The following is a 23,025-nucleotide window of genomic DNA, read 5'->3' on the forward strand; positions in this document are numbered from 1 at the left end:
AAAGCCAAGAGTCTGGCATCCTTGTCTCTGGCTCTACATTAACAGCCCTTCTCTAATTTTGCTTCTTCTAGAGTGGGGCAGAGAGGTGCCTTGGCATCCCCAAATCCTCAGTACCTAGTGTGGTGCCTGAACTCTCAACAGCTGCCTCCTTTATTGAATAAAGGGAACAAAAAAAGAGATTATAGGAACAAAAAGGTTTGACAAGTTAGCATCCATAGATGTGCTAACTCCCTGGTAGGCAGAATAATGGTCCTCCAAAGATGTCCACATCCTAATTCCTGGATTTGTGAATACAGTACATGGTGAAAGGGGCTATATGGACATGACTGAGGATACTGTGATGGATAAATTATCCTGGATTATGTATGTGAAGGTGAAGTCGCTCAGTCGTGTCCGACTCTTTGCGACCCCGTGGACTGTAGCCTACCAGGCTTCTCTGTCCATGGGATTCTCCAGGCAAGAATACTGGAGTGGGTTACCATTTCCTTCTCCAGGGGTTGTTCCCAACCCAGGGATCGAACCCGGGTCTCCCGCATTGGAGGCAGACGCTTTAACCTCTGAGCCACCAGGGAAGCCCATGCAGACCCAAGGTAATCACGAGGTCCTTAAGAGGAAGCAGGATGGTCTGAAGGAGACAGAAGAGACGTGAGGATGAAGACAGGTTGGAATGATGAGCTTTGAAGATGGAGGAAGGGGCCATGAGCCAAGGCAGGCAGGCAACCTCTAACAGCTGGAAAAGGAACCAAAACTGATCCTCCCTGAACGTGTCCAGCAGGACCTCAGCTCTGCCGACTCCTTTATCCTGTGAGACTCATTTTAGACTTCTGACCTCCAGAACTGTAAGATAAGAATGCTGTGTTGTTTCAAGTCACTAAGTTTGTGGCAATTTACACAGCAGCAACGGAGAAGGCAATGGCACCCCACTCCAGTACTCTTGCCTGGAAAATCCCATGGACAGAGGAGCCTGATAGGCTGCAGTCCATGGGGTCGCTAGGAGTCGGACACGACTGAACGACTTCACTTTCCCTTTTCACTTTCATGCATTGGAGAAGGAAATGGCACCCCACTCCAGTACTCTTGCCTGGAGAATCCCAGGGACAGGGGAGCCTGGTGGGCTGCTGTCTCTGGGGTCGCACAGAGTCGGACACGACTGAAGCGACTTAGCAGCAGCAGCAATAGAAACGGACAGAGCCTGACAGTGTGCCTTATTCATCTCTGAACTCCCAGCTCGTTGCCTGGAACCGCGTTAACTAAATGCAGCCTCACAAGCAACACCAAGGGCTGACGCTTTCGTCTCCTTGCGTACAGCCAATCAGTTGCCAGCAGGTTCGGCTGATTGAATCTCTGCGCTCCGTCCAATTTAACCTTTTCTCTCCTTTCCTCTCTCATTTAGAAACAGCATGGGCATGAACTGAACATGGCTCCTTTAATTCTTGGTTCATCCTCTCTCCTGGCTACCATACACAGTCCAGCTAGACTCATATTCCAAAGCCCTACTTTGAGGATGCCATACTCAACTTAAGAACCCTACCTAGTTCTTCAACAGAATTTGTACCCTACTGTTGTGTGAAAATTATATAAATCTTAATTATGTTAATTGGTTCATCGCACTTTTCAGGCCTACTATTATATACCTTTCCACTTTTCTGTCTATTCATTCTATTGTTTTTTAAGAATTTGATATTGAAACTCCAAGTAAAAATCTTAATTTATATACCCCCCAAAAATTGTAACACATAGTGAAATTACATGTAACTTTGTTCTGTATTTTCCAAGTTGCCTGTAAATGAGTTATCATATTGTCATAATTTAGAAAACAAAACATAAAGAAAAAAAGAATTTTAAGCAAAGGAATTAAATCTTCACAATATAGATAAAAAGGTGACAACAAACAAACAGATGCGGCTCTTTGGAAAAACAAAAACAAAAACACCTTCCCTAGCTCTTCCCTGACTACCAAAAAGTAAAAAAAGTGAAAGTGTTAGTTGTTCAGTCATGTCCAACTCTTTGCAACCCCATGGACTGTAGCCTGTCAGGCTCCTCTGTCCATGGGATTCTCCAGGCAAGAAGAGTGGAGTAGGTGAGGATCTTCCTGACCCAGGGATCAAACTCAGGTCCCCCACACTACAGGCAGATTCTTTACCACCCAAGCCACCAGGGAAGCCCTGGTAGCAGAGTGAGTCCAAATTCCTTGTACTGACACCTTTATCCTCCCAACCTCCCTATCCAGTCTTATTTTCCATGGAGCCTTTCCTACGCTGTGAATTCCAGCCAGACCAATATCAGCTGTACACAATCATCATCAGGTATGTGTTATTTCTCCTCCTCTGTCCATGGGGATTCTCCAGGCCAGAATACTGGAGTGGGTAGCCTATCCCTTCTCAAGGGGAACTTCCCAACCCAGGAATCACCTGGAATATCTTTTCCTTATATCTCCACACACCCAAACCTTACCCATCACTCAAGTCCCAGCTTAAATGACACCTCGTCCATGAAGCTGCCCCTGTAGCCCCCTGTCCCCTCACAAATATGCCTTCCATAAGCTGGCCATAATTGCCTCTTTCACTGACCCCCCACAGCTCTTCTCCATACATCTCTCATCTGAAGTACAAAAGAGCACAGGCTCTGGAGTCAGGCAGACCTGGGTACAAGGTGACACTCTTGTGCAAGTTACTTGGCTTCCCTGAGTCTCAGTCTTTTCATATGCAAAATGGGCATCATACCTTTCTCACTAGGTCGTTGAGAAGATTTAAGCTCACATATAAGCACCTGACACACTGAGTATTCGATAGTTACATCAACATTACAGAAACTTACATACATTACACGCCAAATTCCAAATTCCTTCTCCTTTGGACCATGCAGCAGAGCGGCTGGTGGGATATTAGTTCCCCAACTAGAGAGGAAATCTGGGCCCACAGCAGTAAGCGTGGGGAATTCTCCCAATTCCCATTTCTAGATTCTTTAAGGAGAGGGCTTATTAAAATATCCACTTCATTTTTGTAGACACACAGTACCTTGCATGCAGTGGTTTTTTTTCAAACAGATTTTTAATATTAAGCCACCAATGTGTTGGGAGCATCTATTCAGGCTTCCTGTTCTGTGTATAGTGAGGATGGCCTCATTTTTCTCCATTTCAGAGAGAAGGGGCGAAGTACACTGGCTTACCTTCTGATCATCAGTGTTACAGAATTCTTAAGAGGGAAACTTTCTAAGATCTACTCTCATTAGTTAATGCCTCTCCACTACTGTTCATTCCAACCAACAATAAAAAATATTGTTTTCATAAGCATAAGTTATACATTCCTATTTTAATGTCACTGTGTTTGTTCTAGCTCAGAGAACAGCTGTTATTCCAAAGCTAGTGGGACAAAGTTCACTTTTACTCCATCACGTCTAGAAATCCCACACTGGACACGATCCTTCATTCCTTAGCTGGGTATGCAGTGGAATCACCTTCCTTTTAAAGGCATTCCTTAAACCACTTTTATGCTAGATGAGAAACCTGGCCCTTTATTTCTCAATCCAGTTGGCAGCATCATGAAAAGCAAAGAACAAGAGATTTAAAGTCATAAGATCTGCTTTGAAATTGAGTCACCCACTTACTACCTTGGTGACCAAAACATACCACATACCTGAGTCTCCGTTTCCTCCTTTCTAAAATTGAGACTAACCACTGCCCACCTCCCTTGCTGAAATCACTACAGGGGTGAATGAGATCACATGTGGGAAGACAGTTTGTGCGTTGAAAACTGCTGTACAGCTACAGTTATCCAGTCACCTTCTAACATAGCGTGAGCCCCAAACAGACACCCCTAAGACTGGATAGGAAAAAATATTCATGGAGCACTCGAGAAGAAATGAAGGGTGCTTTCACTTTACCTGCCTGCAGAGAGTCCCTGACACACAGCAGAGAGGTCGTGTTGTAATTGTAGATGCCAAATAACCACAGGCAAATTCCCCTCTCAGGATTCTCAAAGAATATCTGACTTGGTATCTACACAGCGTTCTGAGATGAGAGTCCCGAATGAAAGCTGCTATTCAGTGTAATTACCATGTAATTAGTCACTACTATCTCTACCTAGGCATCGAGCCAGACTTTACATATAAGAACATCCCTGAATCTTCAAAACCCAACCATCCTTTAAGGTAGTCATTGTAATCCAGAAAGATCTTCACTGTGATGGAGAAGGTATGAGAAATAACCCACCATATCTAAGACAGCACTTGGCAGTAATTAGCACTTAATGTTAATTAGTGCATAACATTTTAAAAAGGGCAGCAGCCATTCCAATTTTGGTCTACTTTCCCTCATAATCTCATCCCTTATTTCCCAGGACAGGCTGACTCAGACTCAGTAGAATGCCTCACTGAAGGGTAAAAGCCCTAATGAGCAAATCTCATGAAAAATTCAGCTGGTCTTTTGGAGAAAAACAGCTGGAGCTGACCTTAAGAATTCCACTAATTTCCCCCTACCACACAGCCTAAAAATAGCCAAAGAGCATTTCTAGCTAGTGATGGCCTTTCCTTTAAAGGACATAATATGCAAAAAGGCATGCTGGGGTCACTAGCCCAAACCATGCAGTCCCCATGATAAATCCTTGGCTAAATGTTCCTATGAGAATCTGCCTTCACAAGGTCAACACTGGAATTTCATTGTGAAGGCTCCCTCTACCAAAGCCTCCTCCCCAAGCACCACTGGGTCTATACAAAGATGTACATTAACAGCCACTGTGCAGCCACAAGAACTTCCATTCTTGGTTCTCACTTTCCAAATCTGCCAAGTGAAATGCTAGACTCTGATGTCCAAGGTCTCCTTCTGGTGTAAGGCTCCTTGGGCGGTTCATTCAACACCTTCTTGTTGCTTAAAATTCAGACCCCTCAGTGTTGCACGGGCCCCTCCAGATCTGCATTCTGTCTTCCTCTCCATTTTCCCCAAATCATACCCTGATGTTCCTTAAATTTACTTCTAACACTTCTATGCCTTTAGATCACAGAGCTCCCTCTGCCTGTAATACCCTTTCTCCACTTCTTAGACTCCTACTCCTCTTTCAAAGGCTTCCCAGGTGGCTAAGGTAGTAAAGAATCTGCCTGCAGTGCAGGAGACCTGTTTTGATGCCTGGGTCAGGAAGATCTCCTGGAGAAATGGCAACCCACTCCAGTATTCTTGCCTAGAGAATTCCATGGACAGAGGAGCCTGGCAGGCTACAGTCCATGGAATGGCAGAGTCAGACACAACTGAGCAACTAACACACACACACACACACACACCCCACCCCTTTCAAGCCACAGTCCAGGTATCACCTCCTCTAAGAAGGCTGCCCCTTCCTCACAGTTGGGTTAGAGTCTTCTCTGTCTTTTCACAGGACTCTATTATACAGAAACTGCCTGCTCATTTTTCAGTTTCCCTTATGAGGAGCCTGGGTGTCTGAAGGTAGAGACATCATTTTCCTCTCTCGTTCCACCACCTGACCGAGTACCTACCATTTGATATTTTCTGATACTAGATCCAATTCCACCAAAGTACCACTTGTGTTTTAAGTTGCTATTCCAAAGAACCAGAAAGTGAATTTTTTTTTAAAGGAATGTTTTCTCTATTCAAAAAGCAAGAAAGAAAACTATCTCCAAGCTTTTGCCTTATTAGGAAAAATACATATATAGCTGTTTGGAATTGTGACATAATCTTTGTGGAGTTGAAAAATATACACTACATTTGTTTCTGGGAAACCTCTCTCTAAACTCACTGAACCACCGTTTTTTAAAAAGGAGATTCAAATTTAGAAATGATGTCCGACTTGGTGGGTTTTGGTTTTTTGAATTTTTTTTTTAACCAAGAGAAGGAAAAAAATTTCCAAAAGAGATAAATTATACACTAAGTTTTCTGAAAAATTTCTGCTTGGTCCTGGAAAATCAGATGATAGGCAACAAGAAATCATGTGATTTTATATAGGAAAGCAAAATGCCTTATATTTACCACTACTATTATTGAAAGTTATGTATGTGTGCTATAAAAGATAAAAGCTAAATTAATGCAACTAATAGGTAGGACTTGGGCTTGGTGGAAAAGTTGAAGAAATAGACATTTTATCTTCCTTCAATACCTTCTCCCACCTTTACATGCATTGCCTCTATACCATAAGCCAAATCAGTAAAGCAGGCAGTGTCACCGTGGATTTTTTAATTCATTTATTTACAATTGGAGGATAGTTGCTTTATAATGTTGTGTTGGTTTCTGCCATACATCAACATAAATCAGCCATAGGTATACATATGTCCCCTCCCCTTGTCATCTGTTTTATAGATGAGGAAACTGAAGTTCCTGGAGGTTAAGGGACTTGCCTAAACCCATCCTGCCTCTAAACTACAGAGCTGGAATATGAGCCCAGGTCTGCCTGGCTCCAAAGTGCTATCTGACACACCAGAAAGAGAGTTACGGTGGAAGAACCAGCGAGGCACACAGGTACCCTGTGACGGAACCCAAAGGTACAAAGACGAGCTGCGGGTTCCCTCAAACCCCCACACACCCGAGACACCGAGCTTTGCAGTACCGAATACTGTTAAAACTTGATGTGTATGCAACTAGTTATGAAGGGAGTTTTATTCTTTCTGTGATCCAATGATCAACATCCATAAACATACTCAAGTGTGGACCACAGGCAGAGACTATGATGATCCAGCAGCAGCAGCAAATCTGTTTTTCTGAAAACTTCCTGAACAAAAATCTTTGCACTGATCCAGAAAAGAGCTTTATAGTGGTAAAGAATCTGCCTGCCAATGTAGGAGACCCAGAAGATGCAGGTTTGATCCCTGGACCAGGAAGATCCCCTGTAGGAGGAAATGACAAGCTGCTCCAGTATTCTTGCCTGGGAAATCCTGTGGAAAGAAGAGCCTGGTGAGCTACCGTCCATGGGGTTGCAGAGAGTCAGACACGACTGAGCGACTGAACACGCATGCCCAGTGTTAGACAGTCCCTGAAATACCCTTCAAAGGTAGGCAAAAATGATCACTGACACTTCATTAATTCAGGGCCAGTCTGGAGGAAGGGACAAAGATGAATTTTGGTTCTGCCACTAATGACTAAAACCCTTGGTGGTTTCACGTACCTCTCTGGCTGACCTCACCTATCAAATGAGGCATTTGGTTTCTGATCTTATCTTCCATTTAAATAATTTAATTTTCTCATGACCATAAAATCAAGTGATCAGAATGAATTCCAATATCAGTGCCAAGATATCTGAGGAAGAAAGAGATGTAGAGAAAGATTTTGGAGGAAAAAAACACCATCCTGCTGCCCAACGCAAAATGTTTTTTTGAAAAAAAAAAAATCCATCTTTCATAAGATACAGTTATATATTGAGGGAGAGAATGATAAATTAGGAAAATAAGGTATAAAAACTGACAAAAGTTGTCCTTCCCCTCTCTCTGTCTCCCCCCTCCTTTCTTGTCTCACTGGCAGGGTCTCCTGTTCGGGGCCGGCAAGGCAGTAAGGATTCAACTATCAAGTACTGAGACCTGGTTCCCATCGTCAGAGATTCTGGCTCCCGGCAATAGTAACAGCTCCCATTTGTACAAGGTTGGGGGTTTACACTATTCTCGGGCATATTCGCTCTTCACAGCACTCCTGGGAGGCAGGGAGGACGAAGTGTCATCATAATCCTTTTATGGATGTGAAAACGAGGTTCAGCAAGGTCAAGGGGCTTGTCCAAGATCACAAAGCTGCCGAAGTGACAGAGCGGGACAGGGAACGCATGCGCAGAGGAGGAACAGGCCTGCAGACCAAAGAGTGCAGTTGCATCAACCTTGTAATGAGTGGGGCGGCGAAGAGATCGGGGCAGGAACTGGGAAGAGGGGAAACGAGAGCGGAGCTTTGACTGTGGGGTGAACCCGAGACAGTTCACAGCCTACACTCACGGAAGTCATTGCAGAAGAGAGCACAGCACTACTTTAGAGGGGTGGAGTACAGAAAAACAAAAGGATGTCTATATTTATGTGCACACAGAAGCCTGCTGTCTTTCATTTAAAAAGTGGACGTTCTTTAGTTACCGTCAGTAATCAGCATGTGCACTCTGGGTATTTTTCTCAGGAGCAGAAATGGGTGGCTCTGAGCCTCTTGCCTGGGCACTCGCTGCGGGTACCAGGGAAAGGGCCAGGTGGCATTAAGGACATGGAATCTCCACTCACTGAGCCAGGGTGAAAATCCCTGACCTTGGCACTTTTGATCATTACTGAAACTACCTGAGCTCACTGACCTCCTCAGTCAGGTATTCTTCTCTGTCAGAGAAGCAAGTCACATGCTTGCACCGCCCGCCTACCTTCCCAAACTACATTCGCTGCTACCGAGCCTCAGGAATGTAATTAATAAGCAACCTGGACCTACTCCTGAAGTGGGAAGGAAGAGGAGGCGAGTGTCTGGGAGAGATTTCAAGGTGATGATAGAACCTCAAAATTACATAAGAGTGCATTAAAACAGGCCCAGGCTCTGTATATCACAGTTGGATTTAAGCCAAAAAAAAAAAAAATAGGAATTGGGGAGTTTGTGGATTCAGGCTAAGGGTCCTTGAGAGGAGGGACTTTAGACACAGAAGAATGAGATTAAAGTTAAAACACAGACCTCTTGAGGAATTTAGGTGACAAGAATTCTATGGTTTACTCTTTGCAGAATTATAGATCTTATTTGTTAACTAGTGAGACTTGAGTCAACTCTCCAGAATTCCGATTCCAATTTCATTTAATCAGGTAACATTTCAAACAATACCTATTTCATCAAGGGTGCTGAGATGAAATTCATACAATATAGAAGAGTAAACAATCCCCCGTCGTCCCCAACCCCAAGCAACTGGCAAGAAGTCAGGATGGCAGGGAGGTAGAGACTATATGATGATGGTACCCAGTAAGTGGTTTTGGAGTTTAGACTTGAAAGCGACTCTTTCCAATCAGGGAGAGTATAAACCTTCTCTTCCATTACAGGTGAGCCCAGTATTATTTGCAGAGTGGATACAATGACCAAGGGAAAACAGAGCTCCAAGCTAGAGAGCAGAACCAGTTCCAGCACCTTTCCAGCCTTTCTGGAGTCTTGAGGAACTATCAGAAGGCACCAGAGCCTTCCACAGATACCCGCCAGTGGAGACCTGAAGACCTGTCTGCCCTTGAGCAAGTGCTGAACAATGACTAAGCTTAATGAAGAGGAACAAGAATAGACACACATGTACTAGATCTACCTACCCACCCACCTATCAATGTCTAAAATGCAGTGTGTGTATATATATATAAATTCAAATATATATATTTGCATATAACAGTATTTATATACATAAGTATATGCTATATATATATATATTTACTTCTCAATCATTTGTAACCAATTTATGAAATCCTGAGAACCCTTCATCTATTCTTCTATAAAGAAAACTGTTGCTAAGTGACTGTAAAATCAAGATTCTGATGTCCAGGTGAAGGATAAAATCAGGCATCTCTCTCCCATAAAACAATGTCCTAACAAGGCTTATTTTGATTCAGATGTAGTTGGGGTTCTTGTTTTTGAGGGGATGAGCAGTATAATATGTGATGTTGTATAATATGATGTATAATATGTGATGTCATATAATATGATGTATAATATGTGATGTCGTATAATATGATGTATAATATGTGATGTCATATAATATGATGTATAATATGTGATGTCATATAATATGATGTATAATATGTGATGTTGTATAATATAATACTCTGCTGTCACTGTGAAGACCCACAATGTTAGAACACTTACATAACCTACCTCACTGAATCCTCAGCAACACTGTAAGGAAAGCAGTGTTACCATTCCCATATTACAGAAGAGGGACTGGGCTCGGAGGAGTGAAGGAACTTCACCCCTGTCCATCTTCTTAAATATTGGTTCATACACAGATACGTGCATACGTGTGTATTTTATAGATAACAGTTACCTTCTGCAACTTTCTAAAAGAATTTCCAGTTTTCATTTCAAAACATACAAACATATGGGTCAGGTAACACTTATAAAATCTCATTATTCTAATTTTTTTCTGAGTGGAGGTAAGTCTTAAACGGTCAAGCTATAATGGAAAGCTGAAAATTGAGGTAAATCAATCTTATCCATAACTTTGATTACAGAAAAAGATGGGCACTCATTTTATAAATCTTTAATCAACAAAGGTTGAAGAATAAATACCTCCTAAGGACATCTGTATGAAAGACTTACCAGGTACATCACACTTCAGAGAGAGGCTGTGATTGTGGAAAAACCAAATGTACTGGAAAAAGAAAACTGTCATGAGAATTAAGGTCAATCTCTCTCACACCGCTGATGCGCCCAGGCTATGTGATGTTGTGCAACTCACTCAGCCTTCTGGGTCTTTGTTCTCATTGGCAAAATAAGGGCACTTAAAAAGATGATCTTTCTTTTCCAAAGAGAGATCTCATAGATCCAGCAATAAAATGCTCTGATTCATACTGGTGAAAGAGCAAAATTCAGACGCCAGCAGAATTTGGCTACGATGGACCATGGCCCCATAATTCACAAGCACACTTTTCATCTCAAAGCCCAGAACAATGCCATCCCAATCTGGCAGGAGCAAGTTAACGGGGTAATTCAGTAGTGCTCAAGCTCCTCTAAAGAGTAAGCCATTTTGCAGCCAAATTAAATAGCCCTTATTCTTGACAGCTAATAGCAAACTAGGCAAAATTAGTTATCATTAACTAATAATAACTATTAGAACATCAAAGACTTACACAGCACTGACCATAAGACAGCACTGTTCTAAACACGTTTTAAATTGTTTTAATTGGAGGATAATTGCTTTACAAGGTTGTGTTGGTTTTTGCCCTAAGATAATGCCAGTCATAATTGTATATATATCCCCTTCCTCCTGAACCTCCCTCCCCCTTCCTATCCCATCCCTCTAGGTCATCACAGAGCATCAGGCTGGGTTCCCCGTGTTATACGGCAGCTTCCCACCAGCTCTCTACTTTACACGTGGTAGTGTATATAAGTCAATGCTACTTTCTCAGTTCATCCCACCCTCTCCTTCCCCCGCTGTGTCTATGAGTCCATTCTCTACGTCTGTGTGTCCATTCCTTCCCTGCAAATAGGTTCATCAGTACTGTTTTTCTAGATTCCATATGCATGCGTTAACAGAAACACTTCATATTATTAATTCATTAATTTCTAACAAAATGCCAAAATAAGCGTTGTACAGCTAAGGAAACAGGCTTAGAGAGACTCAACAACTAGTAAGTAGCAGCACACGACTCAGCTGTTGTTCAGCTCGGCATCCAAGCTCTTGACCTCCACGTCACCCTGCCTCTCTCCAACGACAGTGTCACAAAGCACAGTCCTTCTCCAGAAGCCTGGACTGCAGTCTCGTCCTTCCCCTTTCTCTCTGACCCTTGTGGACTCTGGCTTGGCTCATTTCCTAGTCTCTGGCAGACTCTGCCCGCAGGTCTCCTCCAGCTGAGCTTTCTGAAGCAGCCCAAGGAGAGGAGGCGCCCGGAGACCCCCAGGGGCCCAGCAGACGCACTCAGCCCTACAGCCCAGGATCACGTGTTCCAGCGCAAACGGTGCGGCCTGACCCGACACCACGTCCCAGCATCAACCTTCACCCAACACCTGAAAATTCATGCTTCTCAGACCCCGGGAGAACTCTCACCTTCACCAAGAGACAAGGTCAGAGGAGGAAAAAAAAAAAAAAAACATTTCCCCAGGAAAAGCATCTAATGAACTCAGATAAATTAAGACTAAACTTTCTAAAAGTTTAATGGTAGAGATGGGGCAAGACGATGGTCTGAAAATAGAGTTTGGACTTTAAGGGCAGCTTAACCACCAAATGCCTTAAATTCCTTCTGCCTCATTCTTTCCAAAGTTACCAAGAAGAAAAAAAGAGTGTGGTGAACCTCATGTGAACATGTTACAAAAAGGAACTAAGTAAATGAATAGAAATGTGAAGAAAAAAAAATCTTATCTAAAGATAGGATATACTCTGCCTAATTTTCTTCATCTGAGATACAAGAGAAGGAAAAAAGAATGGAAGAAAAGACAGAGGGGATGAAGGAGAACTTGTCAGCCTACAATGCTTTCACTTCAAATTCTGGGTCCATAATTTTATTATTCTCCAAAATAATAGCTTTCAAATGCCACTACTATAAGTTGTGATACAAAGGAAACAAATGATATCATCATGGGGCTTAACTTTATGACATGTTCATTTTATTACACTTACCTATACCAGAAGCACAGAAAATGACCAGCCTTCAACATTTCACTAAAAAACAAAATTATCCCAAAAAACCCCATCAACTTAAATTTTAATTTTTAATTTCTTCCAACAATTCCACAGAGCTGATAAGGGAAAAATGTTTCCATCTTCTAGATTTATATAAACTAGTTTCTATCAGCCCTGAGAATCACTACTTACACCACAGCCTTCTGCCTGCTACAATACACCAGCATTTGCATGTATTTAATGCAATGTCTACTTATTTGGATATTATATCTTATTTGAACCAGTCAGAAAAGGTTTCAAGGTAGGGAGGGAAGAAGCAGAAGTTAAAAATAGGCAATTTGAGTCAAGAGAATTCCATACCCACTGTCCACACTGAAATCACAGCTATGTATGACATACGGCCCTGCTAAAGGGAAAAGAATTTGGGGACTGTTAAAAACTAGAAGGCGAAACACCAATGAGGTCTGCTCTGTGGGATTCAGTGTCACTTGAGGACAGAGGCTTTTTCCAAACAAAACTCAAATGAAAAGACATCTCCTAAATAATAGAAGGGACAGAACAGACTTTCAGTATGGGCTCAAACTAAGCATAGTTTGAGGGCAGTTGGAAATAAACCCCCTTTGGGGATGTAAAACAGAAGGAATAGTGGAATTTCAACTTTCCCCTTTTCTGACAAACATCTAATACCTTCTAGGAGTCAAAATCCTTCTTACCAGTTTTATAAAAAGAAAGCAGATTTTCTCATTGACCCTTAAAACTAAAGTGTAGTTGATTTACAATGTTGTTCGTATCTTTCCTGTACAGTGAACTGTAATCCACACACACACACACACATTCTTTCTTATATTCTTTGCCACTACAGTTTATCCCAGGAGACTGGATGTACTTCCCTGTGCTGTACATTAGGACCTCACTCTTTACTGATTCTAAATGTAGTTGTTTGCATTTACCAATCCCAAAGTCCCAGTCCATCCCACCTGCCGCCCCTCCCTCTTGGCAACTACAAGTCTGAGTCCTTTGTGAGTATGTTTCTCTTTTGTAGACAGGTTCATTTGCACCCTATTTTAGATTCCACATGTAAGTTAAATCATATGGTAATTGTCTTTCTCTTTCTGACTTACCTCACTTAGTATGATAGTCTCTAGTTGCATCCATGTTGCTGCAAATGGCATTATTTTCTTTTGGTGGCTGAGTAATATTCCACTGTACATCTATGTACTATATCTTCTTAACCATTCCTCTGTTGATGCACATTTCGCTTGTTCCCATGTCTTGGCTATTGTGAACAGTGCTGCTTTGAATATAAGGATGCATGTATCTTTTTGAATTATAGTTATGTCTGGATTTCTTCCCAGGAACAGGATTGCTGGATCATATTTTAGTTTTCTGAGGACCCTCCATACTGTTCTCCATAGTAGCTGCACCAATGTACATTCCTATGAACAGCGTAGGAGGATTCCCTTTCCTCTCCACTCTCTCCAGCATTTATTACTTGTAGACTTTTTAATGATGGCCATTCTGACCTGTATGAAGTAAATTTGACTATAGTTTTGATTGGCATTTCTCTAGTAATCAGTGATGTTGAACATCTTTTCATGTGCCTACTGGTCATCTGTATGTCTTCTTTGGAGAAATGTCTATTATGGTCTTCTGCCCATTTTTTGATTGGGTTGTTTTCTTGTTTTTGAGTTGTATGAGCTCTTTATATATTTTGGAAATTAAGCCCTTGTCAGTCATGTCATTTGCAAATATTTTCTCCCATCTGTAAGCTGTTTTTTTTTTTTTTAATAGTTTCTTTGGTTGTGCAAAAGCTTGTAAGTTTGATTAGGTCCCTTTTTTTGTTTGTTTCTGTTTTTAAGGAAAAGTAGATTTTTAAACAATTTCTGCAGAAATTTCTTCTATCCTTCTGTTTCCAAAATAATTCCAGAGACTGATCGGTAAGATTTTCAATGAAAATTTTTATTATGAAAAGTTACTGAGAATCATGATACTGAACAAATCATGAAAGTCTGACTTGTTCCAGGAGAATCAAGAGAGTAAGAACCAATCAAGAGAGTAAAACCCTGAAAGTTGAATTTTTGAGGACTGTCAGAGTCCATGGGAGCATAACGACGCCCACACCTGGACTTGCAGTTTGACTTTTTTCTCCAAAGAAGCCATATAGTGAGAGCCATAGGCCACTGAAGTCCAGGAATCAACAAAGGCAATTTTCATTCACCTATGTCTTCGTAGAACATAAGTAGTACAATGCGCTGTGCTCTGTTGCTCAGTCACGTCCTACTCTTTTCGACCCCATGGACTATAGTCCACCAGGTTCCTTTGTTCATGGGCTTCTCCAGACAAGAATACTGGAGTGGGTTGCCACTTACTCCTCCAGGGGATCTTCCCAACCCAGGGATTGAACCTACATCTCCTGCATTGGCGGGCAGGTTCTTTACCACTCAGCCACCTAGAAATCCTCAAGTAGTACAATGCCTAGCTCAAAAAGTACTTGTTGAATGAGTGCAAAATAAAAGAACAAAATATCCCCAAGAAAGGAGTGACAGTGACTCCAGCATCATGCTCTGCCTGAGGCTGGACCCAATGCTACATAAATAGCATAGAAAAAATATTATGCGTAGCAGTTTTATTTGTAATAGCCAGAAACTAGAAATAATCTCGATGCCCTTCAAAAGGTGGAAAGTTAAACTGCAGTATATCCATACTTCATGATACTAAGCAATAAAAAGAAACAAACTATAAATACACACAACTTGGATGAATCTCAAGGGAATTATACTGACTGTAAAAAAGCCAGTCCCAAAGGCTATATACTCCATAGTTTCATCTATATGGCATTCTTGAAATGGCAAAAATATTGAAATGGAAAGCAGAACAAAGGTTGCCAAGGGTTGGGAATGGGGCCAGAGGAGGAGAGGGAGAGAAGGGTGAGGTGCTTGCAGGGCGGGAACGGATCAGTGTCTTGGTAGTGATGGACACATGTGATAAAACTGTACAGAACACATCCAGGTGTGTACAAGATTGCACACACACATGTAGCATAGTGTGAGTCACTCAGTCGTGTCCAACTCTTTGCAACCCCATGGACTGTAGCCTGCCAGGCTCCTCTGTCCATAGGATTCTGCATGCAAGAATACTGGAGTGGGTTGCCATTTCATGTACAATTGGGGAAATCGGAATTGTATTGATGTCATTATCCTAGGTGTGATTATTATGCAACAACTGTGCAAGATGTTATCACTGAGTGAAATGGGGTAAATGGTACACAGATCTCTCTGTATTATTTCTCATAATACATGAGAATCTATAATTATCATATAAAGTTTTTTTTTAAATCTTAAGCAATCTGTCCTCTCCCACTATCAACACCACCACCTGAGACTGTGTGTGTGTTTAATACATGAAATCTTTTCTAACCACCTACATAGATCTCGTCCATCTCTAAATACACCAACTGTTTTAACCACATAGTCTAACCCCTCTTCTTACATTAAGGACAGGTATTCCAGGACTCTTATCTCCTTAGAGGATAAAAGCTCCTGAGACAGGGCCCATGCCTATTTTATACCCTCTTGGTGCCTAGCACAATGTTGAACAGAGAGTTCAGTTCAGTTCAGTTCAGTCCCTCAGTCATGTCTGACTCTTTGTGACCCCATGAATTGCAGCATGCCAGGCCTCCCTGTCCATCACCATCTCCCAGAGTTCACTCAAACTCACATCCATCGAGTCGGTGATACCATCCAGCCATCTCATCCTCTGTCGTCCCCTTTTCCTCCTGCCCCCAATCCCTTCCCAGCATCAGAGTCTTTTCCAATGAGTCAACTCTTCGCATGAGGCGGCCAAAGTACTGGAGTTTCAGCTTTAGCATCAGTCCTTCCAAAGAACACCCAGGGCTGATCTCCTTTAGAATGGACTGGTTGGATGTCCTTGCAGTCCAAGGGACTCTCAAGAGTCTTCTCCAACACCACAGTTCAAAAGCATCAATTCTTCGGCGCTCAGCTTTCTTCACAGTCCAACAAAGAGTAGAGACTGAATACAAAGGTTCTTAATAAATGAGCAAGTGAATGAAGGAATGTATACATTCTCTACTCCTCACAGTAGAGCTGGATAAACCGGTAATTCACAATCCTTTTGTTCCAATTTTCTCAACTCTGAAAGGCCTGTAAATGCTGTGCCCCAACTTCTCCAACCTTACAGTCTACAATGAGATTAAAGATCACCTCCCACTAAGCCTGCAGTAGTAGCTGCATTGATTATTTGCTGTGTGATATGCCAGTTAATTTCTCTGAACCTCAGTTTTCCCATTTGTAAAATGGGGGACACTCTTTGCCTAGAAAATCCCATGGACGGAGGAGCCTGGTAGGCTGCAGTCCATGGGGTTGCTAGGAGTCGGACACGACTGAGCGACTTCACTTTCACTTTTCACTTTCATGCATTGGAGAAGGAAATGGCAACCCACGCCAGTGTTCTTGCCTGGAGAATCCCAGGGATGGGGGAGCCTGGTGGGCTGCTGTCTATGGGGTCGCACAGGGTCGGACACGACTGAAGCAACTTAACAGCAATAGCAGCAGCAGCATGCCAGTTAATTTCTCTGAACCTCAGTTTTCCCATTTGTAAAATGGGGTACACTACTTATTTTTGCAAGGTTGCTAGGTGAATGAGATATAGTGTACATGAACAGCCTTGCTCAATACCAACTTAAGAAGATGCTCAATAAATGTTTTTAGCCTTCCATAGATACTTCCAGGCTCAACTGAAGTGAAGTGAAAGTCGCTCAGTCGTGTCCAACTCTTTGCGACCTCATGGACTGTACAGTCCACGGAATTCTCCAGGCCAGAATACTGGAGTGGGTAGGCTTTTCCTTCTCCAGAGGATCTTTCCAACCCAGGGATCGAACCCAGGTCTCCCTCATTGCAGGCAGATTCTTTACCAGCTGAGCCACAAGGGAAGCCCTTGTAGTTCAAAATGGTGGCCAAATTGGGAGATTGGGATTGATATATACACACTGTTATATATAGAATGTTGTTTAGTCGCTAAATCATGTCCATCTCTTTGCAAACCCATGGACTATAGCCCGCTAGGCTCCATTGTCTATGGGATTTCCCAGGCAAGAATACTGGAGTGGGTGCCATTTCCTTCTCCAACGGATATCCCCAACCCAGGGACTGAACCTGAGTTTCCTGCATTGGCAGGCAGATTCTTTACCACTGAGCCATCAGGGAAGCCCCACTGTATACAGAATAGATAATAAGAACCTACTGTATAGCACAGGGAACTCTACTCAATGTTCTGTAATAGCCTATATGGGAAAAGAATCTAAAGGAGAGTGGATAGATGAATTGCATAACTGATTCACTTTGCTGTACACCGGAAAGTAATACAATGTGGTCAATCAACTAAACTCCAAAACAAATTTTTTTAATGTTAAAAAAAAAATGCTGGCTAATTCTTAGTAAGTTTATGTCTCTACAATAAATAGTGTTTTATTCACATAGCACCTTCCTCTAAAGATCAAACTTTAGCTCCACTTACAATGGCAAAAGTAACGTGGACAAAGTAAATGGAGACAGAGGATGGAGAGATGGAAGACAAGTTCAACTGGAAGATGACAAGGGAACTTACGGTAGTTGTTAGGACAGGATCAGTCCCGCTCCCTGAAAATCTCTCTGCAGAAGAAAGTTTCTCTCAGGCATGGCCTTCTCCTCTAGGTTTCATGCCTTGGTCCTGTCCAAAGGCAACATAGACAGTAGGGCAAGATACCCCGAAAGCCTACAGACCCTAAGAATACTGGGCTGGTGGTACTGAAGAGAAAGAGAAAGGGCTTCTGTTCGTTTTCTCTTAAAGAGAAGTGTTTGTTTTCAGGGTAAGTCTATTGCTTCCTTCTCAGGACTGGGAGTGCCTTAGTCCATTCTTACCCAGAGGGTGATAACTTCTCCCCTAAATGTGCAGCTGTCTGAAAACATATTTGCTCTGGATGTGTCACTGGGTCATGAAGAGTTCTGTGAGAAATACTTTACACATGGGTGTCTGCAAGCCCGAGCAGTGGAGATATTTGCTGACCCATAAGGCAGAGACAGCAAACAAAGGATATGGTCCCAGGGTCCAGGTTTCAAACGAATATACTGGGGTCACAAAGAGTCAGGCCTGACTTAGCAACTAAACACATACACATGCACACACACACTTGGATCAGTTGGCCAGTCATTTTGAGCCCTGACTATACACTTGTCCTTGGCTAGAAACTGAGGTCATTCATGACTGTGACAGAAGAGGTCCCCTCCCGAAATGGAGCCTTGATCTAATTCTGCATATTCACACATTTGCCTGACTTCCGCCATGATGATCTTGCATGGCATGACAGCATGTTTGTCAAAGCCAAGGACTTAAAAATAGAACATCTTTCCAAGCATATTCTCTGTCACCAGCAGAACATATGAAGTAAAGTGAATATAAAGATATGTCCATGTCAGACCACAAACGTGTGGCATATCCCCTAGATTTCAAAGAAGAAAAAAAAAAGAATGTGCGGTCTAGAAGAATTATATATCTTTAAAACTTTATGAGTTCTATTCTCTTCCTTATTAATTCAGTGAATAACAGTATTTACTCATTAATTAATTACTATATGCCAGGCAGTATACTAGGGCTCCCCCAGTGGCTCAGTGGTAAAGAATCTGCCTGCAGTGCAGGAGATGCAGGAGACCTGGGTTTGATCCCTGGGTCCGGAAGATCTCCTGAAGAAGGGCATGGCAATCCACTTCAGTATTCTTGCCTGGAGAATCCCATGGGCAGAGGAGCCTGGCGGGCCATAGCTATAGGTCACAGAGTCAGACACAACTGAGTGACTTAGCACACACATACACACAGGCAGTACACTAAGCCTTCCAAAGAATCATCTCATTTAACCTCTAAAACAATCTCAAGAGTGATGCACGTAATATTTTTTCTATTTGAGAGATGAGCAAATGTCAGCTTAGAAAGACTAAGGATATAAAACCAGGCTCATCTGCTGAGAAGCAGTATTCCTGACCGTCACACTAAGCTACAGTGCTCCAGGCTTGCTTGTTTTACTATTATTGATTGAGAGGGAAAAGTGTATAGTACTGATCCTTCTAACATATTAGGTTGCACCACACAAAACTGCCAATATGCAAATGTTCTGATCCACAGAAATTACAACTTCACTTGTTCAACGTAATATAAGAACAAGACCGAGAAGGACACGTCTTGCAATGCCTGGCCCCGCACAGTCCCTAACTCGCTGTGAGACTTTGGGCAAATCACTAGTTTTCACTTGACCCACCCCATAAAATGAAAAGATAGAGCTGAATTTGTCTCTAAGTTCCCTTCCAGCTCTATAATTACAAGTGAGGGAAGAAAAGCACCATAATTCATTTGTTCAACAATTATTTCTTAAGTGACTACTACATGTCAGACACCGAGCTTTCCTTTCATTCTAAATTCATCTGCATTTTAAGGACAGCCTCCCAGTAGCTTCCTCTGATTCCTGGGCTCTCACGTGTTAGGGATGAAAACCCAGCTTGAGGATCCTTGCTTGCCTACTATTTAGGGAAACTGGCCTGCACCCTAGGGCAGGGGCCTCCAAGCTCTAGGATCTAATGCCTGATGATCTGAGGTGGAGATGACAAAATAACAATAGAAATAAAGTGCACAAGAAATGTAATGCAGTTGAGTCATCCAGAAACCATCCCCTCTCCCTACTGGTCCGTGGAAAAACTGACTTCCATGAATCCAGTCCCTGGAGCCAAAAAGGTTTCAGGCCACTGCCCGAGGGTACTGGCAGCTCCTGCCCCACCACAATTCTACAGCGGAAGAGAAAACCAAAGGACCTAGAAACTACTTCAGGGTGAAGAGATGAAGTATGGTGTGGCAGAAGAAATGGTAAGTATGTGCAAATGTGTATCTTCCAAAACAAAGAACTCTCAGTAAGTATTCTGGCTCACAGCAATTTCCAGAAAATATTGTACTTCTTTCTGGACCTTACTTGCACACACCTCCCCCACAATGGGAGATAATCATCTTTTATACTTAAAAAAAAATCCAGAAGGAAGAGCACTTGAGCTGAAGAGAGTAATTGAGCATTGAGTCACAGCCTTTGCAATGATTAAGGACTGGTAATTCAGGATTACAGGAAAACACCAAAGGGCAAGCCTCAAGACATTGATTCAACTCTCACTATGCTACTCACTAGCTTTGTGAGCCTGGATTCATCATTCAACCCACCTCTGCCTCAGTTTCTCATCTGTAGGATACAGACTGGAATACACAACCTCTAAGTTCCTTTCCTATCCTAAAGGTTGACCAGCCCCTTATCATCTAAGTTGTTTCCATCTAATCTGCCACCTGTTCCCTTGTGCACCGTCCACTGTGGACATAGCAAACAGCTGTTTTCCAACACGCCTACAACAGCTCTTCAAATACATACTTAAAGACTCTTATGTGAGCCCACTCCAATCTCTTGCTTCAGGCTTAAATCAAAGTCCCAGATGAAGTCATGTGGTTAGCAAGATGTTGGGAGTAACTCCTATGGGGTCACAGATCTAAACTTCGAGCTCGTAAATGAGGGAATACATGCGACAAATAGCAGTTGGCTTCCCCAATTTCTTGAAACTGAGAAAGATTCTTAACTCCCAACCTTGTTCCCTAGGAATCCTACCAGCTGTTACAGGAATACAAAAGCTGCAGGAGAAGAGGATTAATAACCATGCTGACAGTCTGGCTGAGATGGAACCTACACACAGTGTCACTGGTGAATTCTACAGGAAAGATTCCTATGTGCTAAATTTGGGGATGTACCAGTAAGAATCAGAGGCCAGATGAACAGGGTCCAATGGCGGGGACAGTCTGCTCCAGTGAAAGCCTGTTGTTCTGTATGTTATACTCTGAATCACTGAAAAAGACCGAACTCACGTGGAAAAACAAGACACCAAAGGAGCCTCTAGCCTCTTCAAATCAGAGGTGACCTTGGGCTCTACCTATTGTTTAGCTGCTAAGTCATGTCCAACTCATTTGCAACTCTATGGACTGTAGCCCGCCAGGCTCCTCTGTCTATGGGATCCTGCAGGCAAGAATACTGGGGTGGGTAGCCGTTCCCTTCTCCAGGGGATCTTCCCTACGCAGAGATCGAACCTGAGTATCCTGCATTGGCAGGCAGATTCTTTACCACTGAGCCACCAGGGAAGCCAGGGCTCTACCAGTAGAGCTCCCCAAACCCTTCTGGGATAGATTAGAAAGGGTTATCAGACAGGGCAGCGGAGGCCAAAGCCACATATCCTTTGCCCTTTACTGTGCTATTCCCAGTCAGGGCTGCTCATTTCTCTCTTAACCTGCAGCTCAACTTTCTAATCCAAACCATCTCTAAATGGGGCTCCCATGAAATGTGTCAGTTTAAGTACCTTAAAGTCTCCAGAAGGACTTTTCCTCCTCCTCAAACAAGTACCTTTTAGAAACAATAAACCAAAGAATCAAAATGATTTCACAGAAGAAGTAATCACAAAAGTTAATTGTTAATAAACAGCTTTCCACCTGCACAGATTCTTAGTGTCAGAACTTTTATTACATCTGTTTTTCATTACAAAACACGAATATTTATCAGGAAGAAAGTAACTTGAGAACTGTTATTAGTCAAATTCTATGTTTTGGAGATGAGCAGTTTTCTATTTTCTCTTCAGGGGTTTTGAATTATAAACCTTCTCCAAGAGACAGACGTGGAGAAGTTTCAGCCACATCAAATTTTCAAAACATCCATGAAATGTAAACCGATATATCTCATAACTGATGTTTTATAAACCTGTCCCTAAAAATCAAGGTCATGCTCTCGACACTTTCTGTCATGGAAATTGTTCCAACAGGCAAATAAACAGGCATTTCCATGGTTAGGGCCTCACAGTTGTCATTCTGTTTAGTTCTGCACAAATGAAAACTCCTATTACCAAAAAAAGGTTAGAGAATCTGTGGCTGGAATCTGGCAAGCAATGACATTTCCACATTGTTTTAGTCAGCACACTCTCTCAATGCAAATATGAACCCCACAAAATAGTCAATTAAAAATAACCATGTGGTCTGAAAAACAAGTGCAGCATAACTGGAAACATGTCCAAATGGGAAGTTTATGCTTTGCCATCTTTAATTAATGATGCTGTGAAACTCATTAGAGAAAAGAGCTCACAGTTCCTCAACTCCCATGCTCCAATGACTTGAAAATGCATATTCAACTCTAAAAGACAACAAAACAAGCAATAAAATCTCCCATTTCCTCAGGGTCACAGAATAGACTTTCATATCACAAAATTCAGAAGAATCCAGATTCTCAACTGGGGGTCATGTCTCTCCATGAACTGGTCCCCCAGTGAGGGAACTTGAGTTTATGAAGTCTTTCCTGCTTGTTTGAGCTTGATTTCTACTATTTGCCTGGTATTTGAGGGAAGAAAAAAAATAACATTATGTTAGGCGGGAAAGTATAAAAAGACTCAAACATGAATTTTCATTTCTTTCAAATAGTTGTTAAGGTTTATATAGACCTAAAAGAAAAAGCAGAATTTCTAGAAATTGCTCTAGGAATTCATGGAAAGAAATACATTTCACCTGTACTTTTCTTTTAATAAAAAAGCAAAGAAATAACAAGAACTAGATGGCCTTTCAAAATGTCTAGGATTCCTCGAATGACTTGTGACAAGGGTACCAGGACATTCAATGGAAAAAGGACAGTCTTTTCAACAAATAATGCCGGGAAAACCGCATACCCATATGCAAAATAATGAAG

General features: G+C 42.2%; 1 protein-coding gene and 1 non-coding gene across 8 annotated transcripts in view; both read right to left on the reverse strand.

Annotated features, from left to right (window-relative positions):
* Positions 1–23,025, reverse strand: part of SYTL2 (synaptotagmin like 2) — a 119,141-nt gene that overhangs the window by 79,572 nt on the left and 16,544 nt on the right. The gene's annotated exons all lie outside the window — the stretch shown is intronic.
* Positions 501–572, reverse strand: TRNAW-CCA (transfer RNA tryptophan (anticodon CCA)). The gene has a single exon. It is a non-coding gene; the product is annotated as a tRNA-Trp (tRNA).

The sequence above is a fragment of the Bubalus kerabau genome, chromosome 5 (genome assembly GCF_029407905.1).
Source record: "Bubalus kerabau isolate K-KA32 ecotype Philippines breed swamp buffalo chromosome 5, PCC_UOA_SB_1v2, whole genome shotgun sequence".
NCBI lineage: Eukaryota > Metazoa > Chordata > Mammalia > Artiodactyla > Bovidae > Bubalus > Bubalus kerabau.